This window comes from Miscanthus floridulus, chromosome 9 (assembly GCF_019320115.1).
Source record: "Miscanthus floridulus cultivar M001 chromosome 9, ASM1932011v1, whole genome shotgun sequence".
Lineage (NCBI taxonomy): Eukaryota > Viridiplantae > Streptophyta > Magnoliopsida > Poales > Poaceae > Miscanthus > Miscanthus floridulus.
In genome coordinates, this window is record NC_089588.1 from 89,607,750 (window position 1) to 89,631,901 (window position 24,152).

Consider the following 24,152-nt stretch of genomic DNA (forward strand, 5'->3'; position numbering starts at 1 on the left):
CGCGTACGCATCGGCTATCATCCTATCATGTCACTGTTGTCTACCCGTTAAGTCTGTGCCTTTGTACGTGGGACGGTGATTATATTAGCACGGCCCGGCTGCCACAACTGATCGAGCTGTAGCACCATAATAATCATAGTGTGTCTGCATCAACTTTGCGGCACGGCGCATCAAAGTGGCACCGCCGCCGATGGCTACGTCTAACGCGGTAATGTTCACCTAAATCTTCATGTGCTCAGCAGCTTAAAGAACCTTCTGGATACATATTATATATATATATATATATTATATATAATATCTCTCGATATAAAGCGCTAAAGTTCCTAGCTACATTTTTCCTTTCCTTCTTTGATTGGCCTTCTCTCTTAAGGAAGAGTTTTGGATGCACTTCTTTGTAATTTATTACATAACAAAGCATATTTCATTTGGATCCATTCATGGCACGATGGCTTGAGTACTGCATGCCAATATGATAAACACATTGACGTACCAATGAACCATGCAAGACCTTGGCTTCTCCAAGGCTCCCATCTATTTTCTTTGACTGATGGTTTTGTAGTATAACAAAAACATCATCGTAACAATGCGATGAGCAGAGTCCAACCCCCCCCCCCCCCCCCCCCCCCCCCCACACACACACACCCACAAACTTACCTTAGTACGAGTTTCATTAAGAGAAAGATAGAGCCTCCGATAGTACAGGGTTTCAATTTTTGAGATAGTTTAAACTAAAATGGCAAGTGTTTAAATATGACACAGTACATTGCTTATGCTCTTCTACATTGTTGTTCATTTTATTGTTTTAAAAACAAACTAGATAGCAAAGTTGCCGATTATACTCCCTCCATTCTATAAAGAATGGTAGCCTCACTTATGGAGGGCCAAACAATTTCAACCATGATTAACCTAGTGATACTTATTAAATATAAAAAATTGTAGCATTTTCTAAAAATAGATATTTAATAAATTTAGGATTGTTTGACTCATCTGTAAACAGTTATACATTATTTTTGGAACAAAGGGAGTATTAAAAAAGTTAAACCCATATAGGATCTTAAAATTATGTGACCTCCTAATCCTATCTCCTACCTATCTAAAACGGACTAGGAGAAGTAAAGATTTTGCGTACCTTTGGCAACCATAACTAGCATAAAGCACTCTTGGAACGCGCTGGACAATAAAAGCCCGATTTACTGCCAATTTAAACCCAATAGGAGGTTATCAGTTTCCGGCATAAACTCCCCACAGGAATTCCAGGAACCATTCAAATGCTTTAATTGCAGGCTTCAGCTGAGTACGCACAAGATTTTCGCATGAATTTCGATGGAATTAAACACTCACAGGTAGAGAAATGGGCTGTAGTTCCGGTTGGGAACTGGCTTTAGTCCCGGTTTTCCAACTGAGACTACGAATCCAGGACTAAAGGTCCTGGCCTTTAGTCCCGGTCACATAACCGGGACTAAAGGTCCATCCTCAGAAGAAAAATAAACGAAATTATAGGGAGACCTCTCTTGCGATATGTGATATTCGAACCCAGGACCTCTTTCCTCGTGCATAAACTTCTTACCAATTCAGCTGGATACGACATATGACAGGGTCCTGGACACTCTCCTTTTCAATTCACCTGTGGGGTACCTTTAGTCCCGGGTGGGAGATCTTTAATCCGGTTGATGACATCAACCGGGACTAAAAGGTCATCCTTTAGTCCCGGTTGGTGTTACCAACCGGGACTAAAGGTTGAAGGACCTTTAATCCGGGTTGGTAACACCAATCGGGACTAAAGGTTGTCCTTTTAGTCTCGGTTGGTGTCACCAACCCGGATTAAAGGTGGCCTGCTGCGAAAACGTGCCAGGACAGGGGCTTTTAGTCCCTGTTGGTAGCTTCAACCGGGACTAATTCTTCCTTTACTCTTGGACGTAAAAAATACCGAGACTGAAGTCCAAAATCGAAGCGGATGAAAGATCAATTCTCTACTGGTGACGCCGAAACGGGGATCTATCCATCCATCCTCCCCCGATCCCAAAAGGGCGGGGAGAGAGATCTCTGAGGAAGAAACAACGAACAAATACAGGTCCACCTCATCCGCCAGAAAGCGAACTCGCCACATTTTCAGGCGACTGAAAAAAAAATCATTCCTTTGGCTGGCCCATCGTCCATCACGGAGTCTCATCTTTCTGCAACAAAAGCACAGCGTACTGTACGCGTATACTCCTCGTCTACGGGTATCTACATACAGTGAACTGTGCAGTGTGTCTCCGGATAAAATACGGTTATAAAGCAGCCGAGGCAGTGCCCACCTCCCCTCCAGTTACCATCGCCAGAAGGAGCAAACTGAGAGGAGACAGGGGGCACAGTTGGAGAGAGAGAGAGGCAGAAGGAGCACGGGAGCAGGGAAGGGAGAGAGAGAAAGCTCCAAGCCTCCAATCTCTCCTCTCGCCTCCGCCCTAGCTGCCAAGGTTCTTGATTGATTCCAATCCACCCAAAACAAAAATGTGAGTTCTCATCCTCTCCTCTCCTGTCCCGCGAGAGATTTTTACTGGTTTTTGTTTCGTTGATGGGATCTGTTTTGCGCGATGATCTGTTTCGCTGTTCGCGTGTTTTTGTTTGCGGGGGTGCGCGGCGACGGATTGGAGCTGTCATGTCAGGCTTCATCTTTCGTTTTTATTCTGCCCAGAAGAAGTTCCTCCTGGGTTGGGAGGAGTAAATGACCGGCGCCTTCCCTCCCCTGTGGATACGTACATGCTGTTCCTCTGGGTGGAATTTATGGCGACTCGGACGCCACGCTGCTTTTAGTAGTAACCAATACAGGTTCCTCCTCAGGTCCTGGAAGCTGCAATCCTTTTTTTGGCAACGAGATTTGGTCCTCGCCTCCCCTCCGTTCCTTCCTGCTCAGATCTGTCCGCGGCGCATGGCTCGCACTCATGCCCGCCCGCCCGCGCTACCAAATGCGCTTCTTTTTTTTTTAATGGTTGATGCAGCGAACTGATCGTTGGTGGTATTTCTTTTTCTCTCCCGCAGACAGTGTCGATTCAAGATTGGGTGCGAGAGCGCGACGTCTCAGCTGGGATATCGAGGAATCCAGAATTGACGGCGGCGAAGATGTCTGGTAAGGGGACAAGCGATTCCTGTTCTTTGTCTTGGAAAAAAATAATTTTTTTTGTTGTAATGATTAGCGCGGTGCCGTGCCCAATCTCTGTCTGCAGTGAGCCATGCGGAGGACATTGAGATATCGCTGTGCGACGGCAACTCGGAGGACGAGCGGCGGCGGCGCAAGATCGGCTCGCTGCGGCGGAAGGCCATCCACGCGCTCAAGAAGCGAGGGAGGCGTCGCGTCGACTTCCGCTTCCCGCCGGCGGCCATCTCCATCGAGGACGTCCGCGACGCCGAGGAGGAGCGCGCCGTCGCCTCGTTCCGGGACCGCCTCGCCGCGCACGGCCTCCTCCCCGAGAAGCATGATGACTACCACATGATGCTAAGGTCACATTTTAAATCCCGTCCCTTTATTTCGTTGCCTGCGTTTGGACGTGGTTTGTTGAATTCCAGTATCCAGTATTTGAAACTCGCGTCGCCTTGTTAATGTTTGGTTCAGGTTCCTGAAGGCCAGGAAGTTCGAAGCCGAGAAGGCATGCAGATGTGGTCAGAGATGCTGAAATGGAGGAAGGAGTTCGGAACTGACACGATCCTCGAGGTGATCACTGTGAAGTCTGGACTGCAAGCAGTACTTGGGAAATACTAGTCTTTGTTTGATATACTAATACTCTGCTGTGACTTCATGCGTTCAGGATTTTGTTTTTGAGGAACTGGATGATGTGCTGCGCTAGTACCCTCAGGGCTACCATGGTGTTGACCGCGAGGGCCGGCCGGTGTACATCGAGAGGCTAGGGAAGGTGGATCCGAACAAGCTCATGCAGATCACGTCGGTGGATCGCTACATCAAGTACCATGTCCAGGAGTTTGAGAGGGCCTTCAGGGAGAGGTTCCCTGCCTGCACATTGGCTGCTAAGAGGCACATTGACTCCACCACTACCATCTTGGACGTCCAGGGTGTGGTATGTGAATGGTTCAGTTTGAACTGTGCTTACAGAATGCAGATCTGTTTGTAGTTTATTCAATTTGATTGTTTTCTGCAGGGGTTTAAGAATTTCTCCAAGACTGCAAGAGAACTAGTACACCGGATGCAGAAGATTGATAGTGACTATTATCCTGAGGTAATTATACTTTTGACTGGGTAATATGTTGTTAGGATTTTTGCCTGGTGACTCAATCAAGTAAAATGTGATAAATGCAGACACTCCACCAAATGTTTGTCGTGAACGCTGGCAGTGGATTCAAGTGGATCTGGAATAGTGTGAAGGGCTTCCTTGACCCAAAAACTTCATCCAAGATTCATGTAAGTTCCATAAACTATATATCATCCTTAGTGGACACTTGTATTGTAGCACAATCATTAGTTTTTGTTTCGTCTGTGTAGGTGCTCGGTTCGAACTACCAGAGTAGGCTTCTTGAAGTAATAGATTCGAGGTAGGTGTGTACTCATGGGCAGCTTAGCTGTGTTCGTCTGAACTTGTTCTCTTTAGCTGTTTCCTAGCTTTAGCCCTCAGCATTTAATAATGCCTGAATTTTCTCAGTGAGTTGCCAGAATTCCTTGGTGGTTCATGCACATGTAGTGACAAGGGTGGTTGCCTTGGATCGAGCAAAGGGCCGTGGAATGATCCTTATATATTGAAGGTGCCATTTTCTGTGCTGTGTTTACATGAAAATAGTTCATCTAGATGCTGTCCTTGTTTTTCTATATACTGATAGACATTATTTGTAGCTGATCCACAATTTGGAAGCTGGATGCGTGAGGGAAATCAAACCTGTTTCTGAGGGGGACGAAAGAAGCAGCTCTTCCTTTTGGCTGGAACAGATGAAAGTAAGATTCTAAAATTACAGCCTTCATTAGTAGTATTGCAGGAAGCTGATTGCTTTTCTGGATTCTTTTTCTAAAACTACTACTATATTTTGCTCTTTCAGTGGCAGGGCATGTTAAGTGATACATCAAATGCTGAATCAGGATCTGATGTTGATGATTTTGGTCCGTCATTTGTTCATAAAGTTTCTGACTATGGTTGCTTGACTCCAGTTCATGAGGAAGTAAGTTTATCCATTTTCCTTTGTTCTCACAGTTGAATCTGATTTTCCCTGTGCTATTAGTCTTATGAACTGCATTTGTCATGCTGTCCTACTTGTGTCCATGGTACCTTGCAGTATATTGATTTTTTGGTATTTATTTCTGCCAAAGGTAAAGGGCACAGATTGTGCAACATACTTAAGCTGTGATGATCAAAGTCACCCGGATATGGCTCCTGAATCTTACCATGGAGTGCGACGAATTACTGAAGAAACCAATGGCTGATTTCAGGCAATATTCCACCAACAGAAGGCCTCGTGATTTAGGTATCTTCTTTTCCTATCGTTTTGGTTAATGGAGTTTTGCTTGTTAACATTTTAGTAAGGACATTGAAGATTGTGTATGATTTTCTCGTGTCATGTCACAGTAACCATACATTCCTGGTACCACAGACATAAAACTCTAGTAAACGATAGTGGAATTTCTACTGCGAAGATGGCTGTCATTCTCATAATATAACTTGGGAACAGAGGTGTGGTACCTGCCCGGTGTGCTGTATGGTACATGGGGTCCTCATGTAGGACTGATTCATTTACTATGATGTATACTTCATATGTTGAATTATCATGGTGGATGTACATCGTTAACATATTGCAGTTTATAATTTCCATGTGTTGTTAACCTTATTTGATATGTTGATATGCAATTAATAGCTCTGATAATATGCTTAATTTTCTTTCCGTGGTTTACTTTGTCTGGGTTCTTTCTTTTGTTGCGCACTACATCTTAGTAGGAACCTTTGTTGGAAGAAGCAAACGTGTCTTTTTTACTGCCTCTATTATTTGCAGCCATTGTTAAAATGTTCTGTTTTTTGCAGGGAACAATGCTCTTAATGTCAACAGCACTGTTCAAAGGGGCTGGGAAAATGTGGTGAAGCTAGTAGTTACAGCTTTGATCAAGCTCTTTTCCTTCATCCGGCTTTTCATCTCTAGAGCTGAGAGGAGGCTTGAGAACGTCAATCGCCCTGCTCCACCAGCAACCCCAGCAGCAGAGAAGCCAAAGCCTCGAGTCGTCAGTGATGAAGAGGTGTGTGCCTGCCTACAGCGTCTCGACAATCTCGAATCGCTGTACAATCACCTTGCCACCAAACCGCCGCAGATCCCAGAGGACAAGGAACTCATTCTGTTGAGCTCATTCGAGCGGATCAGATCTGTTGAGGCTGACCTTGAGAAGACCAAAAGAGTAAGCTCTTACGCTCTGTTATGAAAATCTAGGCTCCACATGTCTCAAATATCATAACATAGCGATCGATCATCTGAATACATGTTGATTTATTTTGCGCCATTTGAAAATCTAGCGTTTTGCAAGTCCTGATCCTTATCATTACTTGTTTGATTCCAGACGTTGAATGCGACCGTGGCGAAGCAGAAAGCATTGGTGGAGACTCTGGAATCTGTACAGGAGTCGTCTAGAGTCAAGGTACAGTATACCGAACATTCCTTCATTCTCTTCCAATGTTCTGAACTGAATTACTCGTCAGTTTCAGTTGTTTGCTAATCTGAACACCCTTGTATGTCGCAGAAGCGGATGTTCTGTTCATAGGACATGGAGCTGAGCACCACCAGACCCCAAACCATGTCGTCGACATTAACCAACCAACCATCCGTGAAGCTGACGCCTGAAGCTGACACCAGCCAGAGCCATTTTGGACCTCGCCACCACCACCGCCCTGCCGCTGACTTCTGAGGAGAGACAAACCAACCTTCAACAAAATGGAAGAGAAGACCGCCCTGCCTCAGTTGCTTCCTTCCAGTCCCCCCCCCCCCCCCCCCCCTCCTTTTTTTTTTTAGCTTCCATTTGGTTGTACTCTGCTGGTTGGCGCCCCGTCTGGTGCCTTTTCGATTGCCCCTTTTTTTGTAGCTTCCATTTGGTTGTACTCTGCTGGTTGGCCCCCCGTCTGGTGCCTTTTTGATTGGTGAATGCTGCGCCGGCGTGCTGGCCGGCCGCCGAGCGCCATGCCAAGTGTTGTGTTTTTTCTTTCTTTCTTGGCAAGACATCCATCTGATCTAGGGCAGAAATGCCAGATAGAGATGGTGCTAGTTGCTGTCCGAATGGTTGGAGTCATTCTGTACTGAAGTAGTGAGTACTGACCCCGTGGCTAGAGCTGGGAGGAACACAGTGGCGACCTTGGTATTCTGTACATGCCACCAACTGTGACTCTGGTGGTCTGCTAATACAGATTGTTATGACAGTGGTTGGTGTTCTGTGCTGGGATTTGTTGGTGGATTGGTTTGGGTCACCATGGTGGATGGTGGCCTGGTTGCTGGTGTAGACGTATAGACTTACGGTTGCATTTCAAGTACTATGTACGACTACTGTACGTGTGGACAGCATGGGCAGCACGGCAGGCCGCAGGCACAGCTGTGCTCGTCGGCAATGGCCAACGGCGCAGCAAAGGCAAGAAGGGCCCGGCCGTCGGCCATCGCGTCCCGCCGACGATGCCGCGGCGCCCACCAGCGACCGCGAGGCGAGATGCCGCACGGTGGCAGGGCGAGGTCCGCCTGCCGTGGCGTTGCCGTCGGTCGGTCGGCCTGCTGGCCCGTCGGTGGTGTTGGTGTAAGTAGGGCCGCGCTGCCCGTGCGTGAAAACACGGACTTTGTGGGCCAGAATGGTACAGTGGTCTGATGCTGAGATTGTTTGCGGATATGTGGGTCGCAAGGCTTGTGGCCCAAAAGGCCGAGAGACCTGTAGTTGCTAGCACTTCTCGCTCTTTTTAATTTATATACGGTGTGTTTGGTCTGTGGAGTCATCACGTGCTTCGTGAGGAGATATGTTGACGTCGTATTAGATCACACACCAGTTAGGGGTAGATCGTTCGGGTCGCCACGGAACGCAGCGAGGATCACACTTACGTGGTGAAGAACGGAGAGGTTTACAAGCAAACCAGCAAAGAATAGATATCGCACTTACGTGGCGAAGAACATTTCCGAGCAAACTAGCAAAGGCTATCGCGTTTACGTGGCAAGAACGGCTAGTTTCTGAGCAAACTAGTAAAGGATAACCAAGCACGAGCAAACTAGCAAAGGGTAACCATTCGTGCTTGCGTGACGAAGAATGACTAGTTTACGAGCAAACTAGCGAAGGAACCATCGAAGCTCTCGTGCAGGCAGGACCCCGTCAGGGCAATGACATCGATGGGTTGACCTAGGTCGGCTAAAAAACCTAGAACGCCATCCTTGGTCGTCGGATCAAGAGATGAACAACAACATCGGGTTGGAAAGAGGATATAAAAAAAAGTGGTAGGTGTAAAATGACGATTGGATTGTTGGATATCTTAATCGGCCATGCCCCTCTATTTTATAGGGAGTAGCGATGCTCTTATCCCGTTGGAAAACCGATGTGATATTATTATTATATCGTTTTAGAGTTTTTCTTAGATTGGACCAACGCTAATCATTGGCCCTCTTAAAATTGGTATTGGCCCAATTTGAGTGTCATGATGCATCGTGAGTTCATTCCATAAATTTTGGTAGAATAACTCATTTCTCATGCATATACTAATTATTAGCTCGTGAGGAATAAGTAGACGATGGATTAACTCATTTCATTCCATAAACTAAATAAAAAAAGTAAGGAGCGAGGAAAAGATGGACTAACTCATTTCATTCTTCAAACCAAATTAAGTTATCCGGTCACAAGATGCGTCATGTACTCACGTCACCGCGGCGCCCGCCCCGTGAAAACACAATTTGGCATCACCGACGGCGAAAGCAACGCATCCAGCTGATCGATGGCCGCGTTAAGAAACCGACTTTGTCAACCAAGCTGCGGGCTATGCCGTGCATCTTGTGATGGCACGGAGTCAATCATTCAACGTTTGTAACCATATTGGGTGCTATATGGCATGGCAGCAATCACTTTTTGTTCTTGAGAGATTAAGGGCGCGTTTGGCCGGGCTCCCGACGGCTCTGGCTCCCATACTGTAACGCAACTGTAGCGCGCAGGAGCTGGAGCTGGAGCTGGAGGAGCCAAAAAAACGAGCTTCTCCGGCTCCGGCGCTGTCAGTGGGAGAAGAAAGGAGGGTATGAGAAAAACGGCTCTGATGAACAGTGTCGCTACAGGAAATGAACAGGGGAGGAGTCCGAGGAGCCGGAGCCGCTCGGGGCCTAGCCAAACGGGCTCTAAAGAAGGATCTAGTGATTCAATCTTTTGGCAGCGAACCAATTGATATTCAAAACTTTTAGGCATGTCTTAATTTTGCTTGGTAAGTTTTGGAACCAAACTAGCAAGCTCTTGCATACAATACGAACCAAACTAGCAAGCTCTTGCATACAATACGAACTCAGGACATGCTTGGGATTCCTGCACAGCTATATGCCGAACAACAACAGAGCAGAGCTGATAAAAACGCCCAATGTAAACAAACCAACACAAAAGACAAAGAAAGCTACGTACTAAATATATGAACAGCGCGCCTGCAGAAGAAAAATGAGAAACATTAGAAGAAAAAGTTGAGCAGGAAAACCCTTCTTCTTCCTATTCAAAAAATACCCTTCTTCCCCAGTACAGCTGCCATTCGCTTTCAGGTTTTCAACACCTCATCCCCATCCACGTCTCGCTCACGCGGACGTCTCCAAGGAAAGTGAACGAAGCCTTCTCCGTCTGTGTCTGGCAGTCTGCTGCCTGCCGAGTCTTGTTCCAAGCGTGGGCGTGGTCCATGATGCATGGTATTGTATCCGTCCTGTCAGAGACGAAGCTAGGAAAAAAATTAGGAGGGGCTAAACAACGTCAATTAGCAAGAAAAGAGGTTCAGCAAATCTCAACCCCTCCTACCAGTACATCTACAGCTGAAATTTCAGACGACGGCTCTACGGGGCTTCACTTGCTCGCGAGCGGTAGGGGAGACTGGAGCCCCCCTAGCCCCACCGCTGGCTCCGTGCCTGCGTCCTGTGCCGCCGACGAGGACGCTCCGACTGTTCTAAACTCTTCTAGGTTAAGCAACCTTATTACCAATCAATCTACTCCTTCCTTCAGTCATGGCTCGCTTTTGTGGATTGGTGTGACTGTTCGTTCATTATCGAAAAATAAATAAAAAGGATGTCACTGTTACAGTACATTAATATTGTCTATGTTCATAAAAGAATACAATTTTAACACAACATCAAGTCAAATTATCTTGATTTTAACCAACTATATACAAAAAAAAGGATCAACATACATGATGTTATATAAAGCACTATTAGATTTATCATGATATATATTTTTATCTAATGTTTATTGGGCTTTATAAATGTTAATACTTTAATTTATCTATAAGTTTGATAAACTCTAGACATTTTGACTAAAAATGAAGCTAGAACTATATTCTTTTGTGGACGGAGGTGTTATTATTACCTTCCTCTTACAAAGGATATAATCATGAGTTTAGTACGAGTCAAAATAATTTAAATTTAATTGAGTTTATAAATAATAGTATCAATATTTAATACTTAAGTATATTCCATAAAAGATCTAATGATACATATTAAGTATGACTATATTAAAAAAAAAGAGAATTCCTTATTTGACACTGGAAAAATGAGTCGTTCCTTTCTTGGCCCTGAAATTTTCTTCGTTCCCTATTTGACACTCACTTCAACTTTCATCCCTAATTTGACACTACCGTCAAATCCGTTAGCTAACGGTGTTAACTGGCCGTTAAAAAGACGTTTTTGCCCCTAGAAAAAAAAGCGGCGAAGCAAATTTGAGAGGAAAAAAAACATGCACCTTTTTTTTTGCAGCTGGGCGCATGCATCAGAGGCGGGCGTAGGTTTTTTTTCCTCTCAAATTTGCTTCGCCGTTTTTTTTCTAGGGGCAAAAACGTCTTTTTAACAGCCAGTTAACACCGTTAGCTGACGGATTTGACGGTAGTGTCAAATTAGGGATGAAAGTTGAAGTGAGTGTCAAATAGGGAACGAAGAAAATTTCAGGGCCAAAAAAGGAACGACTCATTTTCCCAGTGTCAAATAAGGAATTCTCTCTTAAAAAAATTCTTATTTAAATTTATTTAAAACTTAGGATGATCGATGGAGCACTGTTATAGAATCAGACCCTTTTTAACAGTGGCTAGAGGAAAAGTAGCTCTCATGTGAGTAGACCGGCTGATGAGGGCAGTTGGGCAGCCACAATGTTGGTTAGTGATCTTAGCCTCATAATAAAATGAGAGGCCACATAGGTATATGAGTCTTTGAGGGCCAACGTCGGCAGTCATCAATGTTAGCGTCACCTAAAAGTACGAATCCATGAAGACTGAGGTAATCTAAGGTTACTATTCTCTCAAGGCAGGCTATAATTTTTAGTCCCACGAGTTATGTCAATTGAGGTACTGTGTTCGCCAGTAACCCTCATCTTGTGGTCCGTCCGTCAAGCTGAGCCTTTCGGAACTGTCGCTTGCTCTCTCTCCTTCATTCCCGTAGAAAATTGAGGTACTGTGACCTGTGTGTGATAGTTCAGGATCAGGACGCGGGGGAGAGAGAAAAAAAAAGACAGGAGGTTGCCTCGCCAACCTTCAAGTTGAGGATCTTTCGAGGCCACGGGGAACAAGGAGCACAAGTCGTAGATCATTTTTTACAATGCAGGTTTGTAAGAATCCTCTAAATAATCAATAATGTGAGCATGTTTCTAGCAATCCTCCGAATAATCAAACAATGTGAGGCCAACTGCACTGACGCAACGTCTTCTGATTAGGGAAAAAAAAGAAGGAAAGAAAAAAATCTAATAAAAAACGGAACTGACTAGCGCCCGTACGTCTGGATGGACGGGGCGTCCAGACGCCCACGCCTGCAAGTCGTTTTCGTGTCGTTTTGCGCGCGACGCAGGACCCGCGTCGGCCTGAGCGTCACCACCATCGAGAAAGAGGAGGGAGGGGGCGACAGATGCCTAGTCGGATTTGGAGGAGGAAGACACACCGATGCGAGGCAGAAAAGCGAGGAGGGAGATGCAACATTCGATCTACTTTTAAAACATCCAGATGCAACACTTGCAACATACGTCTGAAGGCAGATGAAACACTTTAAAATAGGCATATGAAACACTTGTTGCAACACCAGATCTACTTTTGAAACATTCAAATGAAACACTTGCAACATACGTACGGAAACAACTGAAACACATGTTTGAAACAATTGCAAAAACATATGCAACATCCAAGATGAAACACTTGCAAACATACGTCTGCAAAAATAGATGAAACATTTAGACACATACACTTGAAACATACATGTATAGCCATTGCAACATGTGCAACATCTCGATCTACTTTCGCAACATCAAGACAAAACACTTACACCATCCAGATGAACATATGAAACACTTAAAACATACCTTTGCAACATGGGCTTTTAACGCAATGTCATCTTGTTGCTTGGACGAATGGAGGCTTGTCGTTGTGGAGCTCGACGGAGGCGCATGGAGCTCGTCGTGCGCTAGCGGCGTGGGCAACTCGCCGACGGGACGACTTCACACGAAGCTCACCCCCCTCGCCTGCTTGCTGGAGCATCCGTCGTGGAGGCTCGCTGGCTCGGTGGAGGCGCGGAGGCGGCCACGGCGAGCGGGCCAGCAGTGGTGAGAAGGCAGAGCGGTGGAGCGCGGCGAGCACAGCCGCACACGAGCAGGCAACACGGTGGAGGCGGGCACGCGCGACGGGGCAACGCGGTGGAGGCGGGTAGCGCTGTGGAGGCAGACAGGAGCAAGCGAGAGAGGGTGCTGTGGAGAATTTTATTTTCTCGGCAGGGTGCGGACGAGAAGGAGTGAAGACGCGACAGCGAGAGGGAGCGAAGACGCGATGGCGAGTCGGGAGACGCATCCGTCCACATGGATGTCCAGGTGGAATCATTACCAGAACGAAAGAAAAACAGTGTGCAGAGGTTACGACTACAACCACAACCCTCATTTTGTTAGTTGCAACGTGTGTTCGACAGTAATCAGACGTCCTCTGTCTGCTGTCAAGTCTGCCTCCACAAATTGCCATCTCGTGGTCCGTCCGTCAAAGCTGAACCTTCCGAAACTGTCGCTTGCTCTCTCCATCATTCCCGCAGAAAATTGAGGTCTTGTGGCCTGTGATAGTTCAGGATCAGGCTCGCCTAGTTTGAAAAAAAAGATCAGGCTCGCCTCCAAGTTGAGGATCTTTCGTAATTATTAGGCCACTTCGAACAAGGAGTGTCGGTGTTTTTGTCCCGCGGATCCTCAACCGATTAGTGAAAATGTACTGCGTGCCCCTAATCCCGGATGATGATGCAAAGAGACACAAGGTTTATACTGGTTCAGGCAATAGGTGCCCTACGTCCAGTTTGAGAGAGCGATCTTGCATTCCTTGCACCGAGGTGCTTGTAGTAGAGGCTTACAAGCTGAGCGAGAGAGGGAGCTAGTCCCAGGTCTCTGCGTAGAGTGGCGTGGGTTGCTTGAGATGTTGATCTCTTGCAGTGAGGAAGCGTACGTGTTACAGAGCGTTGTGCGTTGCTTGCATGTGTCTCTCCTCTCTAGAAGCGGCCCTGGTTACTCTCTTTTATAGTCGAAGGGAGACATAGGGGCGGTACATGTATTTGCTACGTGACGTTTTGTGAGCAGAGGCGGTATGTCCGAGCCCTGTAGCTCGTCACTGTGGTGACATGGTCGGTGGAGCGGCCTTGTCCTCGATGCACTGGAGCGACGCGCCGGTCACGCCTGATCCTGTGCGACGTGGGAGCTCCTGTGGTGGCATGCGCACCTTCTTCTGTTGGAGGCGTGCTGGTCACTGTATGTTTGATCGGCGCGGAGTGCCGAGGCTGGGTTGATGCGATGGCGTGGGTACGCTGATTCCGAGGCTACAGGAGCTAGGCCCTGTGCACGACGTGGGAGCTCCTGTAGCCCGATGTAGGGCATGGCACGTACTGCGGGCGACGTGCCGGTCCCAGAGCGCTGACAATGTAGAGAGCCAAGGCCCAGTCAATGCAGAGGCTGGACCGTCGTGGGGGGCTCGGCGGGCGTGAGTCCCGAGGCTATAGGAGCCCAAAAGCGGATAGCCGAGGCTCGGAGGGAGCAGTTGGTCTTGTACGTCGATTCCGAGGCTACAGGGACCTGGACTTGACTTTCCCCACCGCGCTATCCTTGGAGCAGGGGTTAGGCAGCATAGTGCAGCATGGGTGTCAGTCATGAGCACAGCGCTGAGCACAGCAGCCGGTAATCTCTGCCCCGTCCTGTCCCGGATGGCATGGCGTCGATGTGACCCCTGTCTCGTTGGCCACTCCGCTGTATCGTGCCATCGTTTGGCTGACATCGCAGGAGTGGCTGGACGCGTTGGTTGGATGTGACGTCCTGTCAGAGAAGTCGGTCAAGGCAGTGGGGACGGGGTCGTTGCCGAGCCGGCCTCGAGCGAGTCAGTAACTGAGTGCTCGTCCGAGGCCTCGTGGTGCGGGGCCTCGGGCGAATCGAAGAATCGGTACCTCGTCCGAGGCCTTGTGGCGTGGGGCCTCGGGTGAGGCAGAGAATCGATACCTCATCCGAGGCCTTGCGGCACGGGGCCTCGGGCGAGTCGGAGAATCGGTACCTCGTCCGAGGCCTTGCGGTGCAGGGCCTCGGGTGAATCGGAGAATCGGTACCTCGTCCAAGGCCTTGTGGCGCGGGGCATCGGGCGAGGCGGAGAATCGGTACCTTGTCCGAGGCCTTGCGGCGCGGGGCCTCGGGCGAGTCGGAGAATCGGTAGCTCGTCCGAGGCCTTGTAGCGTGGGGCCTCGGGCGAATCGGAGAATCGGTACCTCGTCCGAGGCCTTGTAGCGCGGGGCCTCGGGCGAGTCGGAGAATCGGTACCTCGTCCGAGGCCTTGTGGCGCGGGGCCTCGGGCGAGGCAGAGAATCGGTACCTCGTTCGAGGCCTCGTGGTTTCATCCTGGGTCGAGCCCGCTTTGGGTGAGCCCGGATACTATTTGAGGTGGGCCGGGCAGTCCAGCCGGGCCTCGGATAAGGTGGGGGTTTGCCGGTGGTTGTCTCTTGGCTTCAATATTTACAAGGTCTAAGCGATTTTTTCGGTTCTTGCTTAGGGGACCCCCTTTTTATGGTACCCGACAGTAGCTCCCGGGCCTCAGGGAGAGTGTGAGTGCTCTCCCTGAGGTTTTGACGAGACTTGGCTCGCGGCATGGTGTTTCGTAGTTGAGGCTTCGGTGGGTGCGCGCGAGTGCACCCGCCGGGTGTTGCCCCCGAGGCGCTGGAGGAGTGGATTTATTCCTCCAGGGGCTTTTCTCATGTTGAGTGAGGGGTTTTATCACGTTTGCTGAGCCCCTGAGTGCGAGTTCGGATCGCTGGGTCTCGGCTTGGTTGCAGAAAGAGCCCCGAGCCTCTGCTCGGAGCAAGAGGGCGATCAGGAGTTTCCCTGTCTTTTTTGTGCGGCCCTTGCGCATCCTTTTCGTTCGGAAGGAGGGGTGTTTATCGCGTTTGCCGAGGCCTCGAGTGCGAGTTCAGGTCGCTGGGTCTCGGCTTGGTTGTAGGAAGAGCCCCCGAGCCTCTGCTCGGAGCAAGAGGGCGATCAGGAGTTTCCCTGTCTTTTTTGTGCGGCCCTCGCGCATCCTTTTCGTTTGGAAGGAGGGGTGTTTATCGCGTTTGCTGAGCCCCCGAGTGTGAGTTCGGGACGCTGGGTCTCGGCTTGGTTGCAGGAAGAGCCCCCGAGCCTCTGCTCGGAGCAAGAGGGCGATTAGGAGTTTCCCTGTCTTTTTTGTGCGGCCCTCGCACATCCTTTTCATTCGAAAGGAGGGGTGGAGTATGCCAGGCTATCCTCGGTGGGCGAGCAGTGACACCTCCGGTGAGCTGTTACCGAGTAAGTCCGAGTGGAGGCCCGTGCCCCATTCAATAGGGGTTGGCTAGCGGTCCAGAGACACACTCCAAAAGTACCAGAGGGCTTCTCTAGTGGGTCCCAGGGCCGTTCGATTGGCCCCGGGGGCTCGATGCCTCCCTACGGTCGGATCCCATTCAGAGACCTCCCTGCCGGTCTCAGACACGACTTAGGGCATCCCAAGAAATTGCTGGCTTGGGCCTCGGCCATGTACGGGCTCGCCCATAGTCATCCCTAACTCTGTTTGTCCTGGGGCGACTGTCGAGACCCTCAAGGGTCTAGCCTTCGAACCCCTGGACCGTAACGGGCTCGGTGCCCAGTTCCTTAGTCTGAAAGGAATCGGGTGGGGGATATTCCCTTCCCATCGGCTGACGACGGCAGGTGCGCCTTTTGAGGCGGTTCCTCGGGGAGATGGAGCGGCGCCTGTCGTTGCTGTGGTCAAATGCGACGCGATGTCTGCGGATGGGACGTTACTGTGTGCGCGCGGTTAATAAGAAGAAGGTGGACGCATGGGTGGTTTGGTCAGATCTGGATTAACTGCGCTAGATCTAAGGGAAACTTCCCCGGTTTCATCACTCATCCATTTCGCCCTCTTCCCTCCCTCATAAATACATGACGAGTCGCGCCCCGCCCCTCCTTACCTTTTCCGCCTGCGTTCGCCCTTTCTGCCTTTGAGCAGTTGCTAAGAACAGAGAAAGAGAGCGCCGAGGAGAAGAAGGGAGAAGGGGGAGGAAAGGAGAGAGAGAGAGAGAGGGATAGCGAGAGCATGCCTTACCATCGTAGCCACATTCTCCACCGCACCCATGGCTGGCAACGCTGTTGTCGTCCAGGCGGATCCTTGGGGTCTGTCCGATGTGTCTACGGCGATGCTACAGTCGCTCGTCGACGATGGTCTCCTCCGCCCGGTTACTGACCCCAACAGACCGGAGTGGATTGCTCCGGGGGCGAGCTGGAGCCGAGGCCACACGATGGCTACATCATGAGCTTCGTGGCCTTCCATGAGCGCGGTCTCGGCTTGTTGGCGAACCGGTTCATGCGGGTGCTCCCGCATTACTACGGCGTGGAGCTCCACAACTTCAACCCCAACTCCATCGCGCAGGCGGCCATCTTCATCGCCGTCTGCGAGGGGTACTTGGGCATCGCCCCCCACTAGGAGCTGTGGCTCCACTTCTTTCGAGCGGGGCTCAACACCAAGCCGGCGGGCACGACGGGCACGCGGAAGGCGTTGAGGGCCGGTGGCTACACTCTCCAAGTGCGCCAAGATAGGCAGCCCTTCTACATCACGGCCCAGCTCGCGTCGTCCAACCGCCGCTGGTACAATAGCTGGTTCTACCTCCACAATGATGACGGCGGCTTCCCCCCTATACTGGGCGGGTTGTGGAGAGCCAGCCGGAGAGGTGGAGGTACGGCGTCCCGTTGGCTGATCAGCCCAAGCTGCAGCCGCTCCTGAAGGCGCTGGAGAGGCTACGCAGCCATGGCCTTATGGCGGCCGTGGTCATGGCGGCCTTCCACCATCGGAGGGTGCTGCCGTTGATGGCTCGGTGGTAGCGCCTATTCGAGATGACACCGAGTAAGCCGATCGACGGCATCCGGTTGTTCGTCGTCGCCCTTTCCGACGAGGATATTCTGTGTCGGGTGAGAGAGACGGTGGAGGGGCAGTAGAGGGGCAGTGATCTGACCCCGTTTCCGATGCGCCCATTGCGGGGGTACATCTCTCTGGTGAGTCACGTGTCGCTGTGGCCCCTAAGGCCTCCTTGCTCCTTACATTTTCAATCTGTTCCCTTATTTGCGTTTGCCGTTCCTATAGGGGATAAGGGATGTGCGAGCCTCCCCGCCGCCCATTCCCGAGGACGTAGAGCAGCGGGCGGAGAACAGGGTGCACGCCGAGGCGCACAAGGAGCGAAAGGACGCCGAGGAGGCAAGGCGCAAGAGGAAGAGCCTCGAGCGCGACGAGCTAGAGAAACGTCGCTGGCAACAGAGGCACGACGGTCTCCCGGAGGAGCCGTCTCTGTCATCGTCGTCGATGGATTCTTCGAGCGATGACGATGAAAGCGAGGCGGGGCAGGGTCCTCTAGACCATCTCCCTAACGTCAGGGATACAGTGTCCAGGGTGTCAGCGAGCGGCCCGGCGTCTCCAGGAGGAGGAGGAGAGGGCACCTTGGGGCTGGTGATCGCCCGCCCTAGGGCCGAGGACGACATGCCCGAGACACGGGCGTCGGGGAAGCGCGCCGTCAGCCCGATGGGCTCGACGACGGAGGTGGAGTGGGCGATGGCGGGGGCGACCCAACCGCCATCGTAGAGGGCCGAGGAGGCATTGGAGTCCGGCGAGGGCCGGCCGGTACCGGCGGACACGGGGGCCGTGCCACAGCCGCCGCCACCGCCGTCGTCGACGATGAGGGACGCGGTGCGGAAGCTATTGTGTCCCCGTTCGAGGTAAGTCTTTTGTCAGTAGAGTTTGCAGCATCTCCCACTCATTCTTTGGTCGTATGTTGACCTCGTGAGTGTTTTATCCTCAGCCAGAAGCGTCAGGTGGAAGCGCCCACCCTGGCGCCACTTAAGGCGCTCAAGGTGAGCACCAGCTCCACCGCCTAATGGGTGGTGGACACACGGGCCGCCATACAGCGTGGCGCAGCGTCGGCCAGGGCCGACCCGAAGGAGCCAGTCGCCCAAGGAGAGGCTACCGAGGCGGCCACGAAGCAGGCGGGGGAGGAGGCGCCTACGTCCCGCGAGGCCAGGGCCCTCGGGTCAGGTGAAGCCGAGGCGCCTTCAATCGCTGAGGCCACCGAGGGCGAGGGCGAGGCCCCTAGGACCTCCGAGGCCAAGGTGGTAGAGGCCGGGGCTTCCAGGGCTTCCGAAGCCGAGGTGGCGGATGCCAGGGCTCCTAGGACCATCGAGGCCGAGGTGGCGGAGGCTGGCTTGGGCGCGGTGGAGCCAGTGGCCTAGGATGTGGAGACGGAGGCGAGGCAAGCTTCGGTACCGCCCTCGGTCCAAGACTCGCCACCGTCGCAGGAGAGCGCCCGGGAGGTGGAGGTTCATTCAATCTCCTCCGACGATTCTTCCCAGGGGAAGGAGGTGGCAGACACCGAGGCGGCCAGCACCACGGAGCAGCCAGCTCTAGCTTCTGGCGAGGGAAGCTCGGCCCTCATCCGGGTATGACCCGAGCCCCGCGGGTGGGATAGCCCGCGTGTCTTGTGACAGAGCCGGGATGACCCTAAGGGGGAGCCTCTATTCGCCCTCGAGGATGCGGATGAGGGGGGGCATTGGGGCTCCCTCGAGCAATTCTGCCAGCTAGCGGAGCAGTCGCTGCGGACAGCGCTATCCATCGTGGCTAACAACCTACCCGACGTTGCCTAGGTACGCGCTTTCCTTTCTCGTGTTGTGCCGTCTTTTTCCCAAGTTTTCCTCGCAGTGCTTGATGTTTGTTCTACCTATCCAGGAGCTCGAGGCCCGGTCCCTCAAGAAGTCGATGTTCCTCCGACGGGAGAGGGACATCTGGGACCAGCTCCGGCAGTAGAAGGACCTGCTTGCCAACGCTAATGAGCTTCTGTTGGCGCGGAACACGGAGGTGGAGGACCTCCGCCTTCGCTGTGCTGACATGAAGGCTGAGGCGGCCACGGCTCGGGAGCAGGCCGCCCCTTTGGCGGCGTGGATCTAGGAGCTAGAGGAGGAGCTGACCCGGGTGGCCGGCGAGCGGGACACCTTCAGGTCCCGGGCTGAACAAGAGGCGGCCTCTGCCAAGGCCATCGCCGAATAGCTGGAGGCGGAGCAGGGCGCGCACCGGCTGACGAAAGGTGCCCTAGCGGAGGCTGTCAAGGTGGCCAAGGCCTCCTGGGTCGAGGCCTTAGCCTAGAAGGAAAAGGCCGAGGGTGAGTCCTGTTGAGCCACGCCCCTTGTTCTATTTGTTTTTCTTGCGTTCGACCCCTAACTCCCTGATGTGACGCAGAGCTGGAGAGGGGGCTTCTAGGGCGGCCGAGGCCTCTCGGGTTGAGGTCAAACTGGAGGGAGAAGGCTGATGGTGAGTCTCATAGGCTTGCACCCCTATTTGGCTTGTTTTCTTTCGTGCTTAGCCCCATCCCACCTGCCTTGGCATAGGGTTGGAGAAGGAGGCCTCCCGGGCAGCTGAGGCCTCCATCGCAGTGCAGGCGGTGCTCGAGGCCGAGATCCGGGAGCACAACGCGCTGCAGAGCACCGCCCGTACCACCTGCGAGGCCCTAGAGGTCAGGGGGTTGAGTCGGGCAGCTCCCTCGGGAGCTGCTTGATTGTGTTGAGCGGCCGAGTTCATGAGCGGCTCCGGGGGGCGCTGCATACGGGCGTCAAGCGCGCCCTGGCCGTCGTCTCCACGCACTACACCGGCATCGACCTCGAGGCCGTCAGCAATGGTTACGTCGTGGCTGATGATGACGAGAAGGCTGAGGAGGAGGTCATGAAGCTGGTGGAGGCAACTGAGGCCCCTGGCACGGCACTGGCCAGGTTGTTCGAAGAGGAGGTAGTTCCTCCTATGCCGACCGCCGACGCTGGCGACCCTGAGTTTTGACCTGGGCCAAAGGGGCCATGTAAATAGATTAGGACTTACATCATTGTACCATAACGCTCGTGGCCGTCGAGGCCTTTTAAAGTACTTGTGTGTATATGCTTTTTAATCATTTTTTATTGTATTTCCGATCCTCTGCCCTCTGTCTCATCTTTGAACATATCTCTTGGAAAAAACTTCCTCGGAGCCTAAGCTGCCCTTTGGGCAAAAGGTGGTGAGGGAGTTGCCATAGCCTAGAGGCATGGCCATCTCACGGCTCGGCCAGCCTTTTGGCCTTGAGACAGACTTTTGGTCCTTAGGTTTTTTACAATCGATTTGTCAGAGTACGCGAGAGAGTTTGGCATAGAAATTTCTTCGAAAAACGACTAAAAACGGCGTCTAGGACTTAGGGGGGGGTCCCCCTTCTAGCCCCCAAGGGAGGCTCGGTTCTGCAAAGGCAGAGCCGAGTCTTGTTCGAGCCCTGCGGTGGGCACCTCCGCTGGGCTGCTCCGCCATCACCGTGACCCCGCTGCTCTTGCTCGAGAGTGTCTCGGAGCTGCTGCAGAAGGAGTCGGTCTTGTTCGATCTTGGCCTAAAGCTCACGGAGCTACTCCAGGTCTAGGCGTCGAAGTTCCTCGAGGGCGGGGTTCTCGTTCCACGCTGCCGGGGGCTCGATGCGTGGAGGTGCGGCGTTGCCTGCCCCCTCGTAGGGCAGGGAGCGATTGCCTGTCCCTCCATCCTCATCGCCCACGCTCGACATCCCGAGCTCGACGTTGAAGCACTCACGAGTGGGATCGTAAGTGTCTTCGTCATCGGAGTTGGAGTAGTCAAAGTAGTAGTCGCTCGTGGCCATGAAGCGGCACATGGCTTTAGGGTCATGAAGCCTGGAGAAGTCCGCTCTGGCCCACGCCTCATCCTCCTCTGAGGAGTCAGCGTGGGTGTGGGTCGAGGTTGTGGCGATGAGGTCGAGGGCAAAACATTGGTGGCATCCTAGGGGCTCTGCGTGAGCGGAAGCGTAGGCAGAAGCGTAGGCGGCGGCATTGCCCAACCCAAAGGGGTACGGGAATGGTGTCGTCGCCGGGTTCCGCTCCGCCGAAGTCGACTTCTCAGGAGGTGGCGGGGCAGAGCTTGATGACGGGGCGTTGCTGCGCGCCACCGACATCTTTTCCTTGCCTAGGCTTAAGCTAGATAGGTCCCCAGCCAGGGACTCTGTACCAATAGCCAGGCATGGGATACTGGCGGAGCGCGGTGCGTCGCCCTGAGCTCGCACGGTGTCGGGGTGATCCTGCCCGCGTCATGCCTGGCGAGCGCGACGAGAGCGGTGGCCCGGGCGCCCCCTGCGCCTGGGCTGCTGGTGCATGATGTCGTTGTCGGTCGATGGGGCTCTGGGTGGGAGGAGTACCATATCGTACTCATATCCTAGAGACATGAACTCTAGGCTCTCGAACCAGATCACCGTGCCAAGACGCAGTGGTCGCACGGGGTCTGCCATCCGGAACTTGTTGGGATGACTAAGCTGACACGCAGTATGGCCCTTACCTGGCGCGCCAACTGTCGGTGTTTTGGTCCGGCGGGTCCTCAACCGACTAGTGAAAGTGTACTGCATGCCCCTAATCCCGGATGGTGATGCAAAGAGACACAAGGTTTATACTAGTTCAGGCAATAGGTGCCCTACGTCCAGTTTGAGAGAGCGATCTTGCATTCCTTGCACCGAGGTGCTTGTAGTAGGGGCTTACAAGCTGAGCGAGAGAGGGAGCTAGTCCCAGGTCTCTGCGTAGAGTGGCATGGGTTGCTTGAGATGTTGATCTCTTGCAGTGAGGAAGCGTGCATGTTACAGAGCGTTGTGCGTTGCTTGCATGTGTCTCTCCTCTCTAGAAGCGGCCCTGGTTACTCCCTTTTATAGTCGAAGGGAGGCACAGGGGCGGTACATGTATTTGCTACGTGGCGTTTTGTGAGCAGAGGCGGTATGTCCGAGCCCTGTAGCTCGTCACTGTGGCGGCATGGTCGGTGGAGCGGCCTTGTCCTCGGTGCACTAGAGCGACGCGCCGATCACGCCTGATCCTATGCGACGTGGGAGCTCCTATGGTGGCATGCGTGCCTTCTTCTGTTGGAGGCATGTTGGTCACTGTATGTTTGACCGGCGTGGAGTGCCGAGGCCGGGTTGATGCGATGGCGTGGGTACGCTGATTCCGAGGCTACAGGAGCTAGGCCCTGTGCACGACGTGGGAGCTCCTGCAGCCCGACGCAGGGCATGGCGCGTACTGCGGGCGATGTGCCGGTCCTAGAGTGCTGACAACGTAGAGAGCCGAGACCCAGTCGATGCAATAGGCTAGACCATCGTGGGGGGCTCGGCGGGCACGAGTCCCGAGTCTACAGGAGCCCGGAAGCGGATAGCCGAGGCTCGGAGGGAGCAGTTGGTCTTGTACGTCGATTCCGAGGCTACAGGGACCTGGACTTGACTTTCCCTGCCGCGCTGTCCTTGGAGCAGGGGTTACGCAGCACAGTGCAGCACGGGTGTTAGTCGTGAGCACAGCACCGAGCACAGCGGCCGGTAATCTCTGCCCCGTCCTGTCCCGGACAGCATGGCGTCGATGTGACCCCCGTCTTGTCGGCCACTCCGCTGTATCGTGTCGTCGTTCAGCTGACATTGCGGGAGTGGTTGGACGCGTTGGTTGGATGTGACGTCCTGTCAGAGAAGTCGGTCAAGGCGGCGGGGACGGGGTCGTTGCCGAGCCGGCCTCGAGCGAGTCGATAACTGAGTGCTCGTCCAAGGCCTCGTGGTGCGGGGCCTCGGGCGAATCGGAGAATCGGTACCTCGTCCGAGGCCTTGTGGCGCGGGGCCTTGGGCGAGGCAGAGAATCGGTACCTCGTCCGAGGCCTTGCAGCGTGGGGCCTCGGGCGAGTCGGAGAATCGGTACCTCGTCCGAGGCCTTGCGGCGCGGGGCCTCGGGCGAATCAGAGAATCGGTACCTCATTCGAGGCCTTGTGGCGCGAGGCCTCGGGCGAGGCGGAGAATCGGTACCTCGTCCGAGGCCTTGCGGCGCCGGGCCTCGGGCGAGTCGGAGAATCGATACCTCATCCGAGGCCTTGTAGCGTGGGGCCTCGAGCGAATCGGAGAATCAGTACCTCGTCCGAGGCCTTGTAGCGCGGGGCCTCGAGCGAGTCGGAGAATCGGTACCTCGTCCGAGGCCTTGTGGCGCGGGGCCTCGGGCGAGGCGGAGAATCGGTACCTCGTCCGAGGCCTCGTGGTTTCGTCCTAGGTCGAGCCCGCTTCGGGTGAGCCCGGATACTGTTCAAGGTGGGCCGGGCGATCCAGCCGGGCCTCGAATAAGGTGGGGGTTTGCCGGTGGTTGTCTCTTGGCTTCGATATTTACAAGGTCTAAGTGATTTTTTCGGTTCTTGCTTATGGGATCCCCTTTTTATGATACCCGACAAGGAGCACAAGTCGTCGATCAATGCTTACAATGCATATTTGTAACAATCCTCTAAATAATCAATAATGTGAGTATTGTTGTAGCAGTCCTCTGAATAATCAATAATGTGAGGCCAACTGCACATAACACGTCTTCTCATAAAGAAAAAAATGAATAGGATGGCATCTTCACACTATACTCGAACTTTCCAAAGGGTCTGTTTGGATGTAGATATTGGGGGAGCTGGAATTGAATTGGGTTCAATACCAAAGCAGCCATG

General features: G+C 52.7%; 1 pseudogene; it reads left to right on the top strand.

The window, feature by feature from the left end:
• Window positions 1-2,324: 2,324 nt before the first annotated feature.
• Window positions 2,325-7,364, top strand: LOC136482352 (phosphatidylinositol/phosphatidylcholine transfer protein SFH6-like; annotated as a pseudogene).
• Window positions 7,365-24,152: the final 16,788 nt, after the last annotated feature.